Source organism: Bradysia coprophila, chromosome II (assembly GCF_014529535.1).
Source record: "Bradysia coprophila strain Holo2 chromosome II, BU_Bcop_v1, whole genome shotgun sequence".
Taxonomy (NCBI): domain Eukaryota; kingdom Metazoa; phylum Arthropoda; class Insecta; order Diptera; family Sciaridae; genus Bradysia; species Bradysia coprophila.
In genome coordinates, this window is record NC_050735.1 from 316,297 (window position 1) to 340,159 (window position 23,863).

At 34.3% G+C, this 23,863-nt stretch overlaps 1 protein-coding gene across 1 annotated transcript in view; it reads right to left on the reverse strand.

The window, feature by feature from the left end:
- LOC119076707 (tyrosine-protein phosphatase Lar-like) overlaps positions 1-23,231 on the reverse strand; it is a 130,792-nt gene extending 107,561 nt beyond the window's left edge. Inside the window, exon 1 of the mRNA XM_037184031.1 lies at positions 22,585-23,231. The gene's annotated coding sequence lies outside the window, so the exon portion shown is untranslated. The remainder of the gene's footprint in view (positions 1-22,584) is intronic.
- Positions 23,232-23,863: the final 632 nt, after the last annotated feature.

A 23,863-nucleotide genomic window follows, 5' to 3' on the forward strand; every position in this document is an offset into this window, starting at 1 on the left:
GATGCACTTGGAACAGACCCATAGACAGGAGCGCGTATAAAAATTGTATTGAATTCACTGACATTTAATCTATGTCGCGCAGTTAATCCTGCTAAAATTAACTGTGAGGTTAGACTGTGAGATTCTTCCCGACCGATTTTTATAGAGAATAATAACATTGAAAGTTGTCTTTGAAGATGTCAAATTAGCTTTGGTTTTCATTATTTATCAGGAATAATAAGACGTCTTCAAATTTTTGTAATACTTGCGCCATGTTGTGGCGTCACCGTTAAATGTCTAGTAGGATAAATCGGAAATTATTGTACACTGCAATTGTTGTTGTTTCGTTTTCGCTCACATGATAAAAGGCAATATTAATACATGAGAGGCCATCTCGGCAAGCCTTGATCGTCCGTCTCATTTGTCGATAATCTTATTTATCTTATTTATTCTTTGCATCGCTGTGAGAGTTGTCAAAATTTAGTTTCATTAACTCAACCCGTCGAAAAAAGTGCTTTTTCTGTACGTGCTCTAATATTTCAAAACTTTCGAAAGATTTTGACATAGCCGGTTGTTGAAAACGCTAACAACGAAATTACCAGCAACTCTCCAACACGAAACCACACGAAATAATTTTTAATTTCGAAGTTTAAAAAATTTAAGTCTATGACGACAATGTTTCGATCTAATCTACTTCGAAAGGCAAGTAATCTTTCACAAATTCGATATGGTCCTATAAGTAATCCGAAGTTATCCAAGATTTTCCTCTGAGTTGGACGAAAAAAGAGTCTGTTACATATCTAAGGAAGGAAACAATTGTGGTCTCCACCAAAAATATTTTTTGAATGAGTGACGTGCAACAATTATAGTCACCAAAAATCTGGTCATTTAATTTTTGTTCAGCATTTTTTACTGCATCTCATTTCAGTATCAATCTCAATAAAAGAGACGAGTAATACATCTTTTGCTGCAAAAATTATTAATTTCGGAGTAGTTCCGGTTTGTGTTCACACATTAATTTGCTATAAATGAGGACTTTTCTCGGAAACGGTTTAATGTAAATATTACGCAAAATGAAACAGTTTTCCGTAAAGCCCTTTAAAATGTCATCATTGTTGAAAATTACTTGGCCTGGTCTATAAAACTTCGAAAATACACGGAACATCCAAAAGTTTTATCAGTCTGATGCAGCTCTAATTTCCTCGTTAATTTCATCACAGAAAACTTTCCACAACTTTTTTCTTTACGAGTTCAGTTTCACTACAACTATTTCTGTCACTACCACTTAAAAATAGTCATTTTCATCAGAATGGTTCAGTATTAAAAAGAACAGATCAGTGTCATATAGCGGTTTCTTCTCTCAAAAAGTTCTCACAAAAAAATTGTCAATTTCACAAAGTTAACCTCAAAAGATGTTTCGTTCACAGAGCCGCTCCTTGAAATGTAAGAAAATTTGTGTGACGTCTCACTATCCACTTTTTTTTGTTCGATTTGAGGTAAGCTTTGTGGAATTGACAACTTATTTAACAGCTCAAACGGCATTGTCACTGATCTAATAGATGTAAACCAGCCACACCGAATTATTGACGTACTTCTTCGCACTGTTGTATCGAAATGAATGACATTTTTGTGTTCAACAAAGTTGATTTTTGTCCTGTTGCATAAAACGTTGTATGAATCTCGGTGCGAAGTACTTGACCGCAGGCCGTGTGTCATAATTACACATCTAGAGCAGGGCCTATTTTTGGGAAATTGAATTTTCCAAATTTCCTCAAATTTGCCAAAATTTGCTAGAATTTGCTAATATTTTCCAAAATTTTCCAGAATTTGCCAAATTTTTTGATAGCAAATTCTATCGATGAAGCATTTGCACGGTGGTTATCTTCGGTAATTATTTGATTTTCTTCATTGCATAAAACGTTTTGTGCAACAAGAATTGTATGAAGGTATATTATCGGACAAGATGTCAGTTTGTCAATCCGAGGCGAAGCCGAGATTGGCAAGACATTGAGTATATATTTCCATACGATTTTTGTTACATAAATAACTATTGTGCAATAGAACTGCACACTATACATTTTCATAAAGTCGATGCTATTCTGGTTCAAATGATAATTAAGTTGTAAATCATCAAACATTATTTTCCACCACGTTCAAGAACACTTTTTGTATACAAAATATCATCTAACCGCTCGTATGACATCCAACGTAATATTCTAAAATTTTATTTATTAATTAAGATATAGAACGTGAAACAACGTTTATGTGGAAAATTATAATTGAAATGTTTCCAACCAGCAAATTTGTTTAAAAACTCCCAAAAAACTTTTCTCTCTCACTGCATGTCACACAGCTCATGGCTAATATAATAGTAGCATAAAGCAGAAACAAACATAAAACAACATATTTGATTTAAGCCCCCCGAAAGTGCAGCAGTGTCGTAAGACTGATTTTATTTAACATCATTTCATAATGCATGACAAAAAAAAACTTTTCAACTTTTACTGTGCGGTGTAGAATAGATAGACAAATTTATTTTAGAGCGCATTATTTCAAATTAGTTCAACTACATTTTGGGAAATTATGTGTGCATATGTAACGAAGTGAAGGAAGGAAAACGGTTTAAGCAGAGAGAAAATAGAATTAATTGCTGCGAATGGAGAATAATATTTTTATGTTGTGATGGTTTTTTGGTCAGTCGCTTTTTGAAGATGATATTTCGGTTGAACCGTTGTCATGAAAACGAGCTTTCGAGGATATTTCCGGGTCAGAGTCGAGTATTTCGGTATTAATTCACTAAATTTCTCTGAGTTTTTCAAATAATCCCCACGCAGCCATTTATCATTGTTACTCAAAGCCAACACTTCTTGACATAAAACAATGGTTCTTCTTTTTCCAGAAAGGATGCGGATACGAAGTTATCAACAATAATATATTATTTTTTCGCACAAATTTAGGCTAAAATTTAGCGTTATGTTGATTCGTTTTAAGAGGGATCTACATATGGCTAAACTGTAGCCTACTTTTCGTGGTAAAATTATTATTATTTTGATGATAATTTTGGATTCGCATCCATTTTATGCGAAAAAGTATGACCATCGTTTGGTGTTAAAATGTGGTAGTTTTTAACAAAAATTTAAATGTATGTGGTGATGTAACCTAACTCCCAGAAAATTCAAACTATGTGTCAATTTTCGTGAAATATTGAGTTTTCTCGGACTGAGGTTAACATCACCACAAACATTTAAATTTTTACTGAAAGCTAACGCATTTTAACACCAGACGATGGTCGTACCTTTTCTAAAAAGAATGCGAATTAAAAATTATCATCAAAATAATAATTTTGCCCAGAAATGTAGGCAACAATTTATCCTTGTGTAGATTCCTCTTCAGATGCATCGTTGCTTACCTGAAAACTCTGCAGTCTTTAAATTATATCTTTCCATAAAAATACTTTTCCAAAAATGAAAGACGACAATTACCACCACCAGTGTAGGGCTTTTAAAAAATAGATTTGTTTGTGGTAGTCTGACCAGCTCTGACCTTTTAAGAGCTGGACTGCTAAGAACTACTACAACCAAATCTATTTTTTATTATTACTATTCTATTATTACTATTACTAGTCCAGTTCACGAAATTATCATCTTAGGGTACGTCAAAATGTTATTTTCAATTCATTTGTTCATCCACTGATTCACCTAAAATTTAATATCAATGAACCCTTTGCAAATTTGTAGCCTACATTTGGGCGGAAAAATATTCGTTTTTTGATGATTTCTCTGAACCAAAATCTTTTCTTTTCTTTTTAAATCAGATTTTAGGGTTAGGCCCATTACAATCTTCCTCCCTTGGTCTATACCTTGATAATGATTCACTGATAGTTGCGGTCACACTATGAATTGGAGCTAAGACCTGTCACTGTCATTTATGCAAATGTGGGAAAACGGTGGACGAATATGGTTATCATGGTTTAAGTTGTTTAAAAGCCTCTGGTCGTCATCCTCACCATCATTCTATCAATGAAACGATTTGTAGAGGTCAGTCTGCTAGAACCTTCGCCAACCTTCAGAAACTGTTAGAGAAGACCGCAAGCGTCCGGATGGTATAACATAAATTCCTCATTGATCAGCTAGTAAATGTTTGCTTTGGGACGAAACTTGTGAAGATACTGTCGCTAATACAATACATTCAATACATTTTCGTTTCAGTTGGCTTCGAAACAATGGGTCCATAAAGTCCACACGCAAAAAAATTCATCGATTTGGGTAAAATAATTTTAATAGCAACAAACGAAAAGAAGTCAACGTTATATATTACACGAAGAATTAGTTTAGATATGCAACGCGGAAATGCTATGGCAGTACTAGTAACGTTGCCATCAACCAATAATCGTGAAGAAATCTTTTGCCCAAGCAGAAATCGAATATAAATTAATATAAATTGTGAAATCTAATTGAAACAAATAAAAAAAAATGGTTTGTGGGTGATAAACCTTTCCTACTTGGAGAAACCTGAGCAGATTACACAAATTCAGACATTTTTGCGTGCTTCAATGGTTTTACTTTTTCAAAAAAATATGTTGGTTCAGAGAAATCATCAAAAAACGAATGTTTTCCGCCCAAATGTAGGCTACAAATTTGCGAAGGGACGATCGCTCTTAAATTCTGAAGAGCGTTTACGACATGACTTCTTATGTCATGAAATGTGAAACGAACAGAACGGATGGAACAAAAAAAAAACAGAAAAAGTAAAAGCTTATCTTGAGTTTAGTTTACTTTCGGTTTAACCCACCACATCTAGAACAAACTATGTTCGTTGTTATGAAACCAATTATCGTTGAATCTATCTCAAATTATTCTTTCAAAAAAAAACAAGGGAAAACGAAACAAAGCGTAAGAAATACGACAGCATGTCTTAATTTAGTTTCACTGCGGCAAAATCGTAATTGGTAGGTAACTACTTTGTTTGTCTCAAAGTTGTTTATCATAATTATTGTGCACAGTTTCTTTCCTCAATGCAGTTATGACAACAAACGTATGAAAACTTTGTTTATACTTTCTGCAACAAAAAACAGTATGAGAAGCAAACTTTTTGCATTCATTCCATTAGTTTCGTACTCTTCAAACATAGTTCGGCTCTAAATAATAAATGTAAATGCGAATTTTGTTTTGCTTCAACTGGATTTGATTTCCAAACTTAGTTTCTTTCTTGTAAAATATAGAACGAAAGTTTATGACATGAAACTATGAGCTACGAGGAAAGACTGGAGAGGTTGTTCTCTCTGTATCTCTCTCGTTGTGTGTAAATACACCTCAGGATAATTCAGTCGTTGTTGTGTATGTCACGGGCAATATAGAAAAACTTTATACTTTGTCGTTTCGTGAATAAGTCTTTAATTTTCTTTTGAAATGCAACATTCTCGATTATATCTTTAGACTTGTCCGGAAAAGAGACGTTAATATTGTTGTCAGATCCATCTTGAATTTCTAGAGAGACCCTTTGTGATGTTAAATATAAATTAAATGTACTTGGCATTAAAAAAATATTGGACGAACGGGTGTGTTACGTTAGTGGCGCCTGGGCATTACTGGTTTCCAGTGTTTCAAGATGAAGCAATGGAGCAACCAATAAAGATTCTTTTAGAGGCCATCACGATCAAATGCTTTTTATATTAGAAAAAGATTAGCTGCAGACGATTTTTTGTCTGTGTACTGAGACTCTAGTCTGTAATTTGCAACAAAAAGTAGCAAATTTGTGACGGAGACAAACTTTGCTCAATTTCGAGTAAAAAAGAATCTTCTTCTCTACCGCTCACCTCTTTCCTTCCAAAGAGGAATAGATAACACAATCACCTGGTTACATTAAAACATTTATGGCACAAACGATTTCGATTTCGATTTCTAACGAACTGCCGTTCAATTATTTCGTTTCCCAAATAAGTTCGAATGAGTAATTACCACGCTTCATGTTTTTTATCTCAATTCAACGTTAAAAATAAATCACCGAAACTTGATACCTTAAACGAAACATTTTCCACGCAAGATGAACCGCCCTCCCATCGAGCTTTCCACGGAAAAGTTACATTCCAGATCTATTTACAAGAGCATCGGAAAAAAAACCAAAGACCCCAAAGGCTATTATTGGTTATTAATTTCCATTATATAGGCGGTATAGGCGGCTTTCAGAAATGGAAATACCCGGGCCAGTAGCATAAATAGTAAAGTAGCTTTATGAATTATTACGTACGTCGAAGAAGGTAATAAAACGGAAAACACTTTAGTGAGAATGAATCTGTAAATAAACATGGACTGTGGGAGGAATTATTGAAGACATGGTGGTTTTGTAGCAACTTTCGAAACATGATCCATACAATTGACATGCCGTTTGAGTGGTTCAGTTCACCAATTTTCTTGTCGAACAACTTAACTTGGCTGATATGCGCCAAGGATATTAATCATTTTTTAGCGACCAAACTGAAAATCAGCAAATCAAACAACCTCTTACATCTCTAATAGAGAGCTTACATGGTATTTCGTACAGAAGAATTGTAATGACCATATTCCAGTTCCGCCAGTTGTTGTAAAATGTATGAAAGTGCGCTTGAGTTGAAGAAAAGACTTGAAAACCTCTTTGAAAAAGCGCCGAAAGCCTCTGCAAAAACACGCCAATATAGCAAATTGAATTATGTTGCAAAAAAAACCTACTTCTGCGTTTTCGTATCACCCCATATAGCCAGTTCGGGCCTGGTGACCGTAACACCTTGCAAATATACGATCACTAGAGAATTCACAGGAAGCCTTTTACGTCTAATGAAACGTTCAGTGTGGACCGTCGGCTTAACTTGGCTTCAGAGCAAAACCTCGAAGTATGCAAGTACTCTCTGAAAAAAGTCTGACGCTTAAGAGCAATCTCCACTTGTCAAATTTGTAGCCTACATTTGGGCACAAGAATTTCACATTTTTACGATAATTTTTCACTCGCATCCTTTTTGGAAAAAGTAAAGACATCGTTTGGTGATGAAATGTGTTAGGCTGGAATACAAAATAGAAATGTTTGTGGTGATGTGGTGAGGTCCATGAAAACTCAAAATTTGTGTCAATTTGTGTTACATCATCACAAACCTTTCTATTGTTTATTCAAATCTAATACATTTCAAAACCAAACGATGTCTTTACTTCTTCCAAAAAGGATGCGAGTGCAAAATTATCATCAAAAATAAAACACTTTTGTACCCAAATGTAGACTACGAATTTGTCAAGTGAAGATTGCTCTTAAATGATATCTTGCCTAAATGTAGGACAATCTGGATAATCCTTTAAAGATTTTTCTTTCATTTCCCTGGCAGAGTAAAGGCATTTGTGTTTATGTAATACATTTATCCACTTCCCAGTTATGATAGTTCATTTTTATACATGCCTAATACTACTTTATTTGACTTTTCAATAATATGAACGCTCCTGCCTTGTTTATTTTACTCTGCCGTGATTTTCAAACAATTTTTTCTTTCGATTTGATTTTATTGATACTTTCAAAGGATGTTCTATGATTTTGCGGATTTTCTATGAATTTAAAGGATTTCACAGTGTATACTTCGTCGAAGCCACCAAACACACTTCAACTACTTAAAATATAAGGTTTGAGTGAATTTTAAGAATTTACCAGTGCGAAATAATCGCTAGAAAAATACCAAGCGGTATTGTCATGACCATTTTTTAATTTATTGAATAGAAAGTTTGTTCAATGCAAATGGAAATAAAGAAGAAGAAAAAACGTACATATGGGAGGATCTTCTCTTTATTGTACCATACGATGAGATTACTTGTGTACCCTACTTACATATTATAATATTTGGATCTACATTCCCCGACTATATAATATTCTCTTTAGATTATCCTTTTGTGAATTCTTTTATTGGTGTCTGTCTATTGTAGTCGCCGTGCCGCTTGAATAAGGCATTAATTTTAAGATGATCAGATGTCTGAGCCAATCTTTCTTTTCTTCTTAAGTAGAAGATTTATGATTTTTCTTCTGAACGGATAATATCGAAAATGTATTCGCATATCTTCGTTATTAAAGTTACGGATAAATAAATGAATATGAGCGCAGTTAGCGTACGTATACGATACAAGAAAATTCATCTGTAAAAACATTTTCTTAAATTATTTTCCATCCGAAATAGTAAAGACAAAGAAATTTCTTCAACAAAGAATTGTGCGCCGGCCGTTCGAATAGCAAATTTTCTTATTGAATTTTCTTTCGTAACAACTTAAAGGGAACCTTTTGCAAATGTATAGCCTACATTTGGGCGGCAAAATATTCGTTTTTTGATGATTTCTCTGAAGCAAATATTTTCTTTAAAGAAAAAGTAGAACGAATATTTTCGCACCATGGTCCAAAGTGAAACGGTTAATTTGGGACGTTACCTGTGTCGACACTTTGGCAGCATCATATCTTCACCTTACAAGCAAGGTAACAGGTTCAGCGGCTGAACGAGCATGCCAACAGAAGCACAGTCATTATACGAAACTCAAAGCGTCAGGTTTTCTGTTGGCTGGTTTAGCATTCGAAACATTAGGCCCGTGGTGCAAGGAAACAAAATTATTCGTAGATTCGATTGGCAAAATGTTAATTGAAGAAACTGGTGACATTCGAGCGAAACAATTCTTATACAACCGTTTACCTTTGGCTATTCAACAAGGCAACGCAGCCAGCATTCTAGGTACCCACCCAACAAGCAATAAGTTTGACGAAATTTTCAAGTTATAAATATTTAAAAAACAAACCCATGTAAAATGATCACAATCTACTTTGACAAAATAAAAGAAAAAAATTTTTGCGACTTAATGTAGGCTACAAATTTGCGAAGCCTACATCAGGGCGTTCTATAAGTACTGTATTTTGACTGATATCTTTTTACAAATCCTTTTTGAAAAATGTAAGAAGACAATAACCACTACTGTGACAGATGTGTTAGCTTTCAATAAAAAGCAGTACTCAAAAACCGCTCTAATGTAGGCTTTTCCTCTTCGGAAGTTTTTTTTTAATAGCTGGACTTTATAGATAGCATAATCAAGTGTAGTCTGGCTATTTAGAAATAAGAACTCCTAACAAAAACTTAGAAGTCAGCACTGAAGTCAGCGACAACCTGAATGAATTCCTACCTTAACTTCACTAGTACCTAGTACGAGCTTTGATGACAATGCTTTTGAGACCTTAATGGTACGTTGAGCCTTCTATCAATTATGTACGCAATTTTTAGTGTTTCTAGACACCTTTCCCTCTGTCGTTCGGTTATCCTTAAAGAATCATTCATAAATGACGTCTGATTTTTCCAGTGCTGCCAGCAGATCTTTCTCATTAATAACTCGATAAATATACATTTTCGTGAGTCAAATGTGTGTTCTACCTCCAAATAGATCCCCTAACACGTACAAGACTCACTAGAACACATATTTAGCGAGTTATTAATGATTCACATCTGCTGGCAGCACTGAAAAAAGTGAACGTTATTTATTAATAATATTGAGAGATGGAATGGTAGCGCTGTCATTCTTAACCATCTCTGGGTACCCATGTAATTTTTTACAGCTACTTTTCTTCAGAATATTGTTTACCATATTTTCTTGAGCTTCCCACATTTTCCTGAATTTTCCTAAATTTCTTATTTCTCTCTCTTACTTGTCTCATTTCTCTATAATATTCTCGTTATGGAGAAATGAGAGAAGTTCACAAACAAATTTTTTTTTGTTTATCAATTAGCATCAACGCCACTTTGTCGTCTCTCGAGATTAACTCTATGAGCCTGTGGTTTCCAATTTATGTATTGAATTTTACATGAAGTAACTGAAACCGGAATGACAAATAACTTTATTCCAAGAAATTTATTTATAACTTGGCACATTCCACTCCACGGCTGTTATGTTTCATAAATGTGATGGGAAGAAAGGTCGAGCCTAAGCAAAAGTTTTTCATTTGTTTCACATAAAAGTTTTGTTTTTTAAAATTTTTGTTTTTTTATTATAATACCCTTGAAAAGCAAAGCACCGAACAAAACAGAGAGTGACAAAGTTACCCCCGATATATAGTTGGAAATGATATCAATATCAATACCATAAAATCGCCGTACAGTCCGATTCTTTGATGGTATTGTGTTGTGTGCGTTGCATGATGTCCAGTCGAAGAAAAGAAACTTTTTGTCAGCTTTTTGTGTAGGAAATGGGAATTTGTTGTTTGGTTTGCTCAATGTTATCATTGACCCAGCAAAAAAAGGAGGAAAATCCTATCTAAATGAGAGAAACTTGTTGTCGGTGTTCGTTACTTTGATACTAAAGAAAGAACTTCATGTAACAACATTTTTACAACATTAGGAAAAGGTCAAAATCACCAGCGTTTCTTTAATGTGTTATATCCTCGTTAGAGGGGGTCCTTTGTTGTCTACATTTCCCTTCATCATTCAATATCTTCTGTGCTAAACACCAAAAATTTTCAATAAAATTAGTTGAAGAGATTTTCAGTCGAACGTTACCAGATGTTACTTCTTTGCCTTCTGTACATTTTTTTTCTCCTCTCCCTATCTTCATGAAACAAGTTTTGGGAAGCTGCTTTTCTGGAATTGATTCGTTAAATGAATGTCAAGTAGATATTTCCAAAAACTTATATCAACACAGAGCCACTGTTGCCAAGAATGGCATGTTGTGTATTTTATTCGTTCTCAAAGTCATTTTATGGGTGGGAACAGTTTGAAAACTTTTTTTTTATTATCCACAGTATTTAGATTAGTTAAATCAGGCTTTTGTTTCTGCTTTGAGTTTGTCTGCAAATAGGAAACAATTGTAGTTTCATGTTTCTATTGGTATTGATTTTCGGATATATTTCAGTAATTCGGTTCCGATTTCGCTTAACATAAAACGAAAATGATTTTTTATCAAGTGGGTGAGCTGAGGAAACTTTGTCGTCAGTTGACGATAATAATCATCGGACATTGTATCAAGCGTTTCTTTTTTTGTAATTGTCTTTGGTATTGAGGAATTTTTGATCAAATGATTTCTAGTTTTCAAAGTATGATCTGCATTTTAAACCAAGAAACTTTATTTCAGATTTTTGTGTGTCACATTGGAGTATGAACAATTGGGGTATGGGGTCCCAATGATAATAGCTTACACTCGATCTATGAATGTTAATAGTGCTAATTTTCATGATTTTCAGGATTTCAACAATTTAATTTCTTGAAAATTGTTGAATCCAAAAGTTTTGAGCATTTTCAAGCATTTTAGGAAGTTAGAATTTAATTCGAGAATTTTCAAGCATCAATTTCACGAAAGTAGGCCTTGGCTATATGGGATCCACTCATAAATTACGTAACGCTTTTTCAGTGCTGTCATCAAAATTATAGTAGATTACAGCAGAGCCTATGTAAATGAGTAATACATGTGTGCGATGTTTGTGGCGTGTGAGCCGAAGGCGAACTGCCTAATTTCGCACACATGTATTACTCGTTCACATAGGCTCTTCTGTACTGTTCTTTAATGTGTAGGCATCCTGTGCGTTGTATTTACATTGTCTAAGATGAAAACTACGAAACAATTTTGCATAAAACAGCATTTCGGATCCTTTCCACTTCTAAACATTTTGCACTAAAATTTAATTTTCATTTAGTAGGCATCGGTCGTGCCTGCCATTTCGGTGATATTTATTTGACTTCTTTATTGTTGTCATTCTCAGTTTCAGTGAAAATTTTTTAATTTTGTTGTTTCAAATTATAAATTCAGTGGTGATTTTAGTGTTTTCTTAATTGTATCGATGGCACGTGTACCAAAAAATAGTTTTGCCTGTGTAAATTCCAATTTATATCGTGGTTTGTGAGAAGTGAAAACATAAACAAAATCATCGAAAAATTTCCGACCAGAGCATGTAAATGATCGGACATAGCATGTAAATCATCGAAAAACCTAACATGTAAGTTTCATTTACATTCTCATCGCAGACAATGTAAATACAACGTACAGGATGCCTACACATTAAAATCTTAAATAATTCGAGAAATACGCAACCTGTAAGTTAAAACTATGTTCGACCCCTCCAATTTACTCCTAAATGGGAGATAGAGCATAGCTTTAGCTTCACAGAGCTCAGCGTTCTCGAGTTATTCAGGATTTAATTCAGCACTGAAAAGGTGTTACGTAGTTTATGAATGATCACTAAACTGTGCCTAATCAAATATCTAACAGAAGTAACGCACTTCTAGCATGAGTGGTACTCTAAAAAGGATACTGAAACTTGACAGTGTGTCATTATTCTGTCAAACATTGTAAAAAAACAATTTCATATAAAATGGTACACACTGTTTAGCAGCTGTCGATATTGACCAGTTCGAAGGCTTCGTAAAACAAAACAAAAAAATCAAAACCTTAATTGCGGCGCGGCATATAACAAAAGATTTTAACGGACTGGAATGGTATATTCCTTCAGCGTAATTTGACACCTGAACAATTTATTTCCAATTTACATTGACGTTTTACTTTCGTGTAGTCCTCAATTTTGTCCATTGTACACGAATAACGTTCCGAACATCCGCAATTATTCGAATGAATGCAGTAAATTCACCGTTTCAAGTGCTAGCGTAAACTAATTTATTAGATCACAAGTTATATTGACGATAAAATTGAATCTGTTTGACACCATAACTGCAAATCAGAATGAACTCGCTCTTGGAGAAATTATTTGAACTACGATTATTCCGGCTGAGCTATTTGAAATGGCATTCACATTGAATGTTCAAAGGTTGTACCTGTTTAACGAAATCAATATTATCGTTAAATCCATTAAATATTCGCTCCAGTAGCAGATATGGTAAATAGGAAAATTTTCATTTTGACATTTCTCTCTTTATGTCGAAAAAGGTAAATACTATGAGAAATGACCCATTTTGTGAGCTAATTTTGTTTGTTTAAGAGGCACCAGTGCTTAGCTAAGATTGTAGCCTACATTTGTGTGCCTCGTATTTCAGTTTTTATGATGCCTTTTCCTTCTCGAAAAATTGTTATCGTCACTACCGCAAATATTAACGATGGCGTAGCCTGCAAGTAAGTCTGTTGACCTCCAAAATTTTAAAAACAAAATATTTGTTATTAAATTTAAATTTTTGATCATGATCTCAAGATAAGCATTCGCCAGGTGCGAGATATCATCTTTCAGGGCAGGATTGGCGGGAAAAAGCTCTTCGGGCAGAATATGAAGAAATTTAATGAATAGCTCATACAAATCCAAAAAGTCTTGCGGGCATATAACCCGAACGTTCATAGGGCCAGGCCGAGCCTGTCACTTTTTAAAGTTCATAAAAATTTCTGGCGTTTGACTGAAACATTAGTTTTGTTAGTTTCGAACAATGGTACAGAACATTGAGTAAGATATCTGTGCTTGTACCGTATCTCCTGGAAAATACCTATCCAATGAAACCACACCCATGTATGTCCATAGCCTATAGCGACATTTTCGACTTTTGGTGGAATTTAACTAGCCAATAATATAAGATTATCGATACATGAGACGGACAATCGAGGCTTGCCGATTTTATAAAAATTAAACGACAGCGATCTTAGACTATTGGGACCAAGGTCAATCTGAGCATGTATACAATGCGTCAGCATCGCTAAAAATAGCTCCAACGGAGCCTGATCCACTTTGAAAAAAGCCTCTCACAACAACTATATACATAGACGCGTTCGATGCAAACTCGCAATTTATAAATGTTTTTCAATGAGTGTATGGCAATTAGACGGTTGGATAGGTTTGTAATGCGTCACAACCTGCTCTGTATGCCAGACAATCATATTTCTATCAAATGATTGTTTACCTTCAAGTCATAGTCCACAGGAACTCACACTTGTGATATTTGTTGGAGCGTGATTGGTCGTCTTATGAATAGAGCTGTCGACCTACTTTTGAGGTGCATTAAACACATGTGAAATACGGAAAAGCACTGAAATGAACATGATTGAAAATCCCAGGACTCATAAGTGTACGTGGCGCTGGAGAAAGAAAGTACGATGGCTATGTCTCAGTAATTTGTGGATAACTAAGTGCTCTTAAGTTCTACAATAACTCGTTGTTCCATCCCTTGTTCTTTAATTCAAACATTCATTTTCATAGTTTATGCGTCAGTTTAATCATAGTGAAAAAAAAACATCAACAACATGTCAGAACCATTTATGGTTCGCAGTAAATTCTGGAAAGCATTGAAAGCATTTGAAGTTTTAAGTTAAACAAAACTTGCATCTCCACACTTTCGCTGCTGTTTCGCTGGATGCATTTGGTTGAGTTTAATTTGTAAATCGTATTACGTATTAACAGAACGGAGTTGAATGGATATAAAATTCAATTTTTGTTTTCATTTTGCCATTTTTTTTTAGTTTTATCTCAGGTAAATTTACGTGGGGATTCGGGGATTTACATTTAAGTGGAAATCGTATTTCATTGTAAACAGTTTTTAAACTTATCTTTTCGAGATAAATTTTAATATTAGTTCAAGATTAGAGGTAAGTGATACTGGTATATCCCTTGGATTTAAAAATATCATTACCATAAGAGAGTTCGAAGGTAAAATTTCAATCCTTTAGCACCACTCTGAAAACAATGAATTGTCGGTTTTTTGTTATTTCTACTCCACACTCTCGACGCTATCAATAAAATGAAAAAGAAAAAAATGGAAACTAGGTAGAAACTTGACTTCGGTCTGTGACCAAAGCTCCCGATGGTCGATTTTCAGAGCTAACTACTCTTGGATCTGTGTGTGATGATGGTTTCTTTGAAAGGTATTTCGATAGATAATGTTAATAAAGAAAGATTTTGTAAAAACTACAAAAAAAGTACTTTGCAACAAGCGAGACATTTCTAAACAGAAAAACTCTCATTCTCTATCAAAATACCTTTAACCAACGCACTTCAAGCAAAAGTGCTATTAATGACAGCTGCCAAATAGAGTACTATTTTGTATGAAATTTTATCCTCTCTCTTTTTACAGTGTAAACTTTTGAAACTGTCAAGTTTCAGTACCCTATTAAGAGTACCACTTTTGCTTGAAGTGCGTTGCTTTAACAAATGATACATCACAACAAAACATCCACTGATTTTCGACTATATTTTTGAATTAATGAAGTTTCGAATTTCCTCTGAAAAATTTTCAGTGAACATTGCGAACTTTGCTCCTATGCCAAAGACAAGGTTTTCCCTTAGTTCAGACATTTTTCATTTTATTATGACACAATGATGATAGACTGTGGCACTTCAGGTGAAAGTTGGCAACACTATTAGTAAAGATCACGATACGTCACGGTTAGCACGTTTGCGTTCCAATATTCGATTGAGTTGTCAGTGTCGGTGGTTCGAGCCTCAACCAGGCCAGAAAAAAAATCGGTTGTCAGACTTGTACACAATTACACAGCTGGTTGAATCGATCAAAGCACGGTCTATTTGAGCTGCCGGTATTCTACTCCTACTGCGCTATAGTGGCTTTAGCACTGCTATAGGTACGAAGGGGCAATATACAGATTGTAAAATACTTAGAAGGCTTGATTCGGAATTCACGTTAAGCATGTGGTCTCTAGTGTTAGGTCATTACAATACCATGTAAAAGTACCTTCACTAGCTATAGCAGCAAATGGTAGCCGAATCTGTCACTTAAAATGTGTCCTCCCGGCTGAACAATAACCATACGCTATTATTATAATACGATACGTCACAAATATATGGAAAATTGAGAGGGAACAATGAGATGACAAATAGCGATCTTTGCTTTTTCACAGAAAATTGACTCCATGTACAGGCTATCACGAGTTGTCTTTCATTTTTCTATAAATATTTTTAACGCATCGTGTTCTTTGCTAAATGGTGTTGCCAGCTTACACCTCAAATGCCAAAAGAGATAACAAAATCCGGAATGTATCGCTACTCGAAAATTTTCAGTTTTTGATCGACGGACACCAGAAGTTGTTCCAGAAGAACCGATCACTACTCCTAATGTAAAGCGTACTGGGTAACATATAAAAACTACGATGATGTTCTTTATTCCACCTAAAATGTGTTAACATTCTTTCAAAGTCCAAATAAGTCGCTCTAGTCTCAAATTCATAACTCGGCCATATACATCACTAATACAATACGACAATGAGGTATGGCTATTTCGAACCCTCTGAAGAACGGAACGTTCTTCCAAGCAAAAGCAATTGTTGGCCTTCAAAATGCACTAATATTTTATAAATTCGTCTAAACATCAACGATTGTTGAGTAAAATAAGCCAGGCAGGAGCGCTTGATTTGTCTAGGGATCTGAATTATTTGTGGGACTAGGGACCAGTTTTCATTTGAGTTCATTTTCATACAGTGTATTAGGTCCCTTATTTGACGTTTCTCAAATGAACCGCTATTGCCTGGTTTATTTTACTCTGCCGTGCCATTGCGATTCACTCAATTTGACAAACAGCAAACTCCACTTTATCAACAGAAAATTTTTCGCTGAAACTTTATCTGTATATACCTAGTTGCTCCGTTAAACTACATTCGAATGAATTTTCCAAATTGCTGTAGGTTTAAGAACATTTTTTTCAAGAGAAAAAACACTCTTTATTCAAATCCGTCTTTCGATTTACATTTAGATTTCGTCTTTCATCGTATCTTAAGTCTTATAGTTCCGCTTGTATGTTTAAAACGGATCCAACAGAAGACGAAATCATTTTCCATTTAATTTTGTCGAAAAATCGCAAAAGAATTTCATCCCCATCACACCACTTAGATATACACAAAAGGCAGCAGAAGAGGAAGAAGAAGAAATAAAATTGCCACCACATCGAAGACCTATCTCAATAATTCTAATAAAATAAAAGAAAAAAAATTATAAATTAATGCGACAAATTCAAGATTCTATTCGGTCTCGTTGATGGTAAAAAGACATGTCTGCAATGTATAAAACTCATAATATTATTCAAAAACCATATAATACTCTCTAGTAATGTCAACAATAAATCTAATGTTATCTCACAAGCCTGATGTGGAATAAAAAACTGAATTAATGTGTTAAGGGCGCTACATCAATGTTATGGTTACAATAAAAAAAAATGATATCCCAACCAACATAACAAACGACCACAAAATGTGTAATGTCTGCGTATTATTCCGTTAAGATATTCTTGAAACAACACACTCAACGATAGACATTATATAATGCGGTTAGGTATACACCATATTATAAATATGTTTTAATATATCGGAAGAAAATGAAAGGAAAAAAAAGCACCAACCAACCCCCGACACACAATCTCATACAGTTCTCTAAGCGACAGCAGTGCCTTTTCTTTGCTTATCAACAAGACGGAGAAAAAAAAGGATATTTGCAAATATTCAGATATATCCGTTTCTTCATCTTCTTCCACACATCCAACACAGAATGGAAGACAAATTTACATTTCCACTTAACTCAACACATTTCCAGATATATTTTTCGCTATTGTCAAAGGCACACAAACATTAAAATTCCAACAGAAAGACGAAAAAAAAAATTGAATTTAAGAATTGTTGGATGGAAAAGTAAGTAAATGCGAACCGAAAATAAATTTACGATGTTTTTCAGCCATTTATTATCTCCGAGTATAGGCCAGGACAATTTATGATACCACTAACATAGTTTCTAAGTGGATGAGATAGGGAGAGTTACATGTATATAACATACAAATGGAAATTATTGGGTATGATGACACAGTCGATCGATTTTCTTATACAGTCTCTCAGTGCGATTATGCACCAAAACCGTTCGAAAACATATTGCTTATCGGAAAATATGCCAACCGAACATTGAATCAGTTCATTTCATGAAACAGCCAAAAGCAGCAAAATGTTCGTCAACAAAAGCATGTTAAGTGCTTCTGCGACAACTTTAATGAATGAAAGTTACAACCGCCTATGTCTTCCTCCATGATTTTGTTGTTTGTTTGTTTTCTTCTCTTGCTCGCAGAGAATGTAAGTCACTACAATAAATTGACAGCGGGAGGTGTCCTCAACATTTTATGCAACAATTTTTCGTTTTATTCCTTCCTACTCGGTGGCAGAATATTGCTTGTTTCCACTGAATCTATTTATAGCATCCCTTTTTAGTTCAAAAGAAGAAAAAAATTAGCGAAACAGAAACTGGGATGGAATTAATAGGTCGGAAATAATAGAATTTTATTGAATTTCATTTGATTCGAATTGCTTTTCTTTTGATATTGGCATAAATATAGCTTGTTTCGATGTATGGAGGGTGTTAGAACTCCACATTTTATGCCATCGATTTGAGAGCCCTAAAGTTCTGGTCACCATTTCTGATTAAATATCAAGACGTCACGCGCACCACGCTAGTAAGCCTTGAACTAAAATTTTCAAGTTTTTTTTTTGTCAGAGTGAATGAACGAGGAACTTTTACCCAACGCAATTTTTCCAGAGGAAAATTAAATTAAATTTTACAGTTTGTTCACCTTTAGAAAACACAAATTTTCGATTTTTCATAGTTTTAACAGTCATCGATAGTCCCAGTCAACTTAGTGATTCCCAGTATATTAAAATCAAAATATCATAACCTGGAAACACTTTGTGGACTGGGAACATCGATGACTTTAAAACTTCTAAAATATGTCAAATATGTTCAGAACTAAAACAGACCCACAGTACTGCATTTGTACAAATTTTCTCAAAAATATTATTTTAATTATGGAAAATATGAGAAAATGTACAGCCAGAGGCAGTGAAATTGCTTCAGCTGTTCTTCAGCTGATCAACACATACAATCAAAACTGTTTATACATCACTTTCATAAGCTTATAAACGTCACACACGATCCCAGCTGTCAGACATGTCAAAAAATATCGAAAGAATTGAACGAACGATTTTCATGTAAAAACCAGTAAATTGAACGCAGTTAACGTCAATTATTTGAGGCTAAGGGCTACTTGACAATTAAGTGGGGTTACGTTGTTGGCGAGTACCGTACAATGAAAACGATCTATGCGGCTGATACACGCACGTGTGTTGTAGTTGTAAAACGGGTAAAACCGAATAAAAACGTATACACGGATTTTGATTGTATACTTAAAAACAGCTCCAGCAAATTCATGCTGAAATTTCACTGCCTCTTAAAAATAGTTAGCGATTCCAAGTATATACCGACACTTGCATCACTTACACAAGAAAAGCGTTTTTGACGGTTCAGTGATGTCATCAAAATGTAAACTTAAATAACTTGAGAAATACGCGTTCTGTGAAGTTAAAACTATGTTCTAAACTCCCAATATACCCCATGGAGTAGTTAATTGGGGGTCAAACATAGTTTTGATTTCGTAGAGCGAGTATTATACGAGCTATTTAGGATTTCATTTTGGTGATAACATTGAAAAAGCGGTACGTAATTCATGAATGAACCCTCAGTATTTCTGTGTGACACTTGAAATGTTGGCTTTCTAATGATTTTCCTCAGCTGTTCTATACCTGACCGGTTCTTACGATAACAAAATAATTCGATTAAAAATTGTCTCTCCGTTTGTGTTACTGTTCCGATCTACTGCATTAAAAGAGGAAACTTCAGACTAATTAATTCTTGAAGATGTATGACGATAACTGATAGGAGGATGGCAAGTAAAATTTACCACCTAGTCGTCAGGACATTTTAGTCATTCATTCAGCTGATAGGCATTGTCCACAGGACCGCAAAAGCTTTCCTATTCAGCAACATAAAATTATTCAAACAAGAACGAAATCAATACGTATTTGCTGTGAGAGGTAATATCTTTTTGTACAGTAAATGGCAGATGCAAGGGTCGATGTTGTGTACGGGTATAACAATTGGTACAATTACCAGTAACCTATCTTGCACCTGCTAACCTGCTGCATGTAACGTACACGTCTTTGATGTTGCCCATATTATATGTTTAATATACATTGTATATATTGTGCAATGAATTCCTGAGGTAGTGTAACCTCAACCAACCAAAATTCAACGAAATATTTATCAAATCCAGTCTGCATTAAGATAAATAATGTAGTCATGCATGTTGTTATGCATGTCATTAATGAATGAATGAATCCGATCGCAATTAACAATTTACAGCCAATTAAACAAATCGATAACTTAAACACAGACAATAATTTGGTCGGAGACAATGATTGTCGAGAATATTCAGTGGTGAAATTAATTGCGGTTTCATTTCCGGTTTACATAATGCAAAAGTCGTTGTAAAAAGAAAAGTGTCTTAGAAGTCGAGGTAAATGACGAGACCATTCTGAACAGATTTTTATGAAGTTGTTATTTTCATTGAAGTTTTTTTTAAATTTTAAACGACATGAAACAGTGAGGGGAAGAAACTAGACAAAATCGTGTCCAATTTTGTATATTTTCCTGTATTTGCACAATGTATCTTTGCTGTAGCTACACTCAACGATGAACGCGATATATTCGCTACAGCAACACCAAATGTCAAATGTTTTATTCCCTGAAGACGGAAACTGTTTGTTTTACGAAAGCTCAGAAAAAATAAAAAATATTTCAAAATATAACCACGCATCCAATTATTAACAATGAATATCAAATGTTTCTGTTATGGCAACCTAACTGCATTAATTAGAACTCGTTCATAAATGAAAATTCTTTCACTGAGTTTCGTTTAGTTAACGATAAAAGGTTTAACTGAGACTTTAGATTTCTCATGATGTATTTTGGTCGTTTCACCAAGCGTCACGATAATATTTGTAAACAAACTGTTAGTGGAAACGATTGCTTTTGTCAATGTTTGAAAGAGAATAATTTTAAATGTAAAGTGACTTATGAAAGTTATTTAAATTTGATTCTTACAGTGAACGACATCTCGACGTCTCACTGTCAAATGTTTCTGAGAATTTTATTGTGTCATTATGCAAATTCACAATGACATTCTCTGAAAAAAATGACAGTGAGACATTTGAGATGTCGTTCACTGTATTTCCTGAACGGAATGCATGAAAATGATGTCATAAACGCTTTAAACGAACCGTCAAATGTTCACTGAGTGAAGAATTTTTCGTTCCTGAACGAGCTCTAAAGGTGGTAAAAATGTAAAAAATGTAAAATTATAAATTGAACAACATTGTATGATTCTCTTTATGATTCTAGAAACAGAGGAATATCCTTATTTTAATTTCATTCATAAAATCAGATGAGCTGTCACTTTCGCATCGTCAAAATTGATTTTTTTGCGGCTCAGTTAGGCTCGTGAAAAATGTCTGATAAAAGCTTGCAGAATGTTGACATCTGTCAAATATTTTTCTTCGTTGATGTAAAGTTTACACTGTAAACGCGTATTTTTCAGGCATTTTTCATGAATTTTGCACGGTCTCACAAACTGTGTACTAGCCTTTAAGTTTTACGTATTTCTTCCTCACACATCTACCATGGCCGCCATGAAATGCATTGCAGAACGATAAGTTGTTTTTAACAATTGACGTTTTCCATTGAAATGAACGGTCAATTTTAGTATAATTTCGGGATATATGTCGGAGTTCTATATCATTGTTTGCACATTTTCATTTTGAACGCACCAGAAGGCAAGGGTTACAATTCACTAGCCAAAATATAAAGAACTTTACCCCAAATCCTGTGTCCTGTGTCCAATGTGATCGTAAGCCGAAGGCGTGGATCAAAATCCAACTCGTCAAAGTAAACATTTGGACACAAGTGCATACCATTTTTTATGTGTCGATGCAAAGATAAACCCAAACTCGCACTCCGAGCTAAATAATTTACATAATTGTTTTGAAAAACAAAATCCTTGCGAGATTCCCTTTCTCAACTTTCGGTTGAAAAAAAAAGTCAAATCAAGGCGTAAGTTACGATATTACTCACAAAGTCCTGCGGAAATGAAAATTAACGCAAATGTCATCATGAATCATTTCAGCAAAGATATTTACTCGTATCGCTTGTTCGGAAATACGTCAATGTTCTCTACTTAGTTTACGATGTTAGCTCACAAAAATGCTGAAATATCTGAATCAGTGTGTACATTTTTGGTAAGTGATTCGAGGTAATAAGCCGTTCCGTTTACATAATTACCATTTGAGATATTTCGGACTCTTACAAAAAAAACTTAAATTTCATTCAACTTCTTGAAAACAGAATTAAATTTTCAGTCATTACCATTACTGTCCTGTCTTTTTTTTCGTCGTATTCGCAACACGATAAAAATATCTAATCAATTTAACGTTAATTTGACAACTTCCCCGGTAGTGTAGCTATTCAAAACTTAATGTTAAAGTCAAACATTTGCACTGGTAATTTAGCAATAAAACGTCTGACTGGGTTTCAACCAACCGTTAATGCATGAAAAAGATTTCATTTCGCTTAATGGCTTACTTCAAAGACGTAAGAACTTCAAAGATTGTTCGGAGCGAAAACTTTAAATTAAAAAAATCAACAAAAAAAGTTTGCTGAAAGCCAGATATAAATCCTATTTGTAAATTTAAACAACAAAAAAATCGTACATAGTCTCGCCGATGGATTAACGAGATGCCGACGATGGATGAGAACAATCTATGAATACTAATTTTCAAAATAACTTACCCGAAAAAAACTGGTAACTTTCACCATATTGATGAAATTTTAGTCGTCTTTTCCATATCCAATTTTAATCCGTTTAAAGGTTTCGTTTACATTTTATTAATATATTGCACAACGAAAGAACTGTTTATCTATCACTAATTCACCACTTGTAAAACTCAACGATTCATCGAGACGCTAGGCGTTATCATCTAACTGTTCCGTTTTATTCAAATTGTTCTTCCAGTCTAACCATATGTTGCACGAGAAAAATAAATTTAAATTTTTATTTTGGAAAAAAACAAAAACGAAAATTTTGTCCACTTTCACTTAATTGATATGCAAAACAAACATTTCCCGTTTCTCTTTGATGTAAATTTTGAATGTAACACAACGTTTGTAAACAACACCAGTGCCTGACGATTCACATCAAAAGCTCTTTGTGAGCTAATTACTATATTTCGTTCAATATTATGTATTTATACGATATGCCTTCCACCCATGCACGTTCTTTATTACCATTCAAAAAAAAAATCTGTTGGCCATGCACACACCAAAACCGACGATATAATAATTTTTGATATGAATTTTCATCCAACAAACAAGTGCTTTCTACTTCAACTGTATTCTCGTACTTTTGTTCACTCAGTTATAGTGGAGCTGTATCCATTAGCGAGTTAAATTGCGAACTGTGTTTCGCTGCATTCGCGTCATATTGCTGGAGTCAAAAAGAAAATCTCAGTTGGGAAATTTTCTTGTAGCGCATGGCAATATGATTGGAAGCTGGATGGATGTGAAAATACGAGATGAATGGAATGTGAAGAGGAAAAGGATGCATATTTTGAAGATGAGAATCGTATACAAAAATTTGGAGGTGTGTGCGGTTTATACACACATATAAGCAACAGAATGCAGTTTATTTCATCCAAAGAAGAAGCATAAGATAAAACGTGGTGAGATAGAAATTCTGATTGTTGAATGTGTGCTATAGTTGAGGAGTTTTGTGAAATAACATCTCATGGAAAAATTACCTGATTTTTGGTATACCAAGATCGTCGAGGATTTCTTGTTTCAATTTAACTCTTCAACTGGGAAACATGCGAGATTTAAATTGATTAATTGCAACTATGTTTGCAGAAGAGTATATAATCGGATTAAATATTAATTTTACTTTACCCTTAGGAAACCAGTTGGTAGCTTATGAGGAGATTTGCGTTTTACGAACAAATCGATGTATACATGAAAAGATCTCCTCACATCTGACCTGAAATTTTAGGTTAGGTCAAGTCATTTAAGAAAATAA